Source organism: Apaloderma vittatum, unplaced genomic scaffold, assembly GCF_000703405.1.
Source record: "Apaloderma vittatum isolate BGI_N311 unplaced genomic scaffold, ASM70340v1 scaffold36375, whole genome shotgun sequence".
NCBI classification, from domain to species: Eukaryota; Metazoa; Chordata; class Aves; order Trogoniformes; family Trogonidae; genus Apaloderma; species Apaloderma vittatum.
Window position 1 is genome coordinate 1 of NW_009717157.1, and position 1576 is coordinate 1576.

The window sequence follows — 1576 nt, forward strand, 5'->3', positions numbered from 1 at the left end:
ACCCAGCAGCTCGCTCCAGCCCCGCGAGAGCACAGCGCCCTCAGCTCCGACCCCGCTACCCGGGCAGATTTCTGCTGGTTTTCTGGGAACACGGAATAAGAGAGCGCCAAAAACTGACCCAAGTTCCCCTCTTCATTTGAGACAACTCCTCCTCTTCTGTAAACAGAATTTATGCCAGGAATGTCACACCTGGAGTTTACGACAGCGACTTTAGCATCATTTTGTACTCTTGCATCGCTCCTGTTCTCTAGACGACAGTGCCCACCTTGCTACACTGTTAGGTTGCTGGTTCAGGAAAAAAATATCCACCTTGCAGAAATGTCCTCCTCCCAGAATTTTAGACCTCTGTCCTCTGAGCTGAGCTTTAGGAGCGGTGTGCTGAGCAGACAAGCTCGCAGGGCACAGCGCTGCGCTGGAGAACTCATTTATCTTGCTTTAGAAACAAACCAGGGACTAAATCTGCCCTCCCTCCACATCGCTGACTTTCGTGGGACTCCCCTGCTGTAACACGAGGGCAGACACAACCTAAAAATTGTGGATATCTCAATCAAAAAAGTGTTATACGCAAATTAAATAAGCTGCCGTGGAAAGCTACAGATTCTGAGAAACCTGCAGTCCAAGCTAGACCTTAGTTCCTGCTAATGCTTCAATTTCCATCCAGTGGGAAATAAGTGGGAATAAACCCACTGAAACATAGGGGAAAAAAAATCCACTGATAACAAAACCGCTGAGAAACAGGATAGCATCTCCCCAATATTGAGGTTTACGTGCACAAACATCGCAGTCAGGTCACACAACAGGAGAAAAAACCATTCTCCGCACTGCCGATGGCACGGGGAGCCGGGAGCGCCCAGCACGGGCACCGGTCGAGGGAGCCGGGGGCCAAGCCCAGCGCCAGATCCCATGTAGGACACCCCTGGAGCTGCTGGGAGCCGTGGGCGCGCGGGGCCCCTTGGGGAGGGCCACGTGCCAGAAATACTTCAAGGACATTCTGGAGCCCCAAGGGTGTTATTACAGCTCGTATAAAGGATCTTTAAAGGAATTAAATAGGTCGATGCCCTCAGAGGTTGAACGGCAATAACACACCAAGCTCAAAAGTTCCTGGTGGGTCGAAGCGACCGCAGCAGAGCCAGGGGAGGCTCCGTCCCAGGTGACAGCTCGCTGCCCGTCGCCCTCCGCAGCCGTTGCCAGAGCCATCTGGTTCCTTGTCCCGATCCAGGTCAAAAGGGAATCCTCAGATAAAGAGCTCACTCTGAGTTTGAAAGTGTTTGTAAAGTAGAGAAATATTACAACTCCAGCCACCGGTTGTGCTTGTCTGTAAGTAAAGCTAATAAAAACACGAACCGCCTCCCTTGGGTTAAAAGAGAACGAACCAGCCCAGCACAGGAGTGACAGAACTAAGGCAATTCTGCCGTTCTCAATCAGAGCAGTAACGACCTGGCACTGTGCTCGCTCTTTAAGGAGCACACAGCTGCTCAATGCAAAAAAACCCAACTAAAAGAACTGCTGGATAAGGATACTGCCGTTTCCTTTTTTCATCCTTACAGCCCTTCCCTGTAGTGACCTCTGAGTTGCC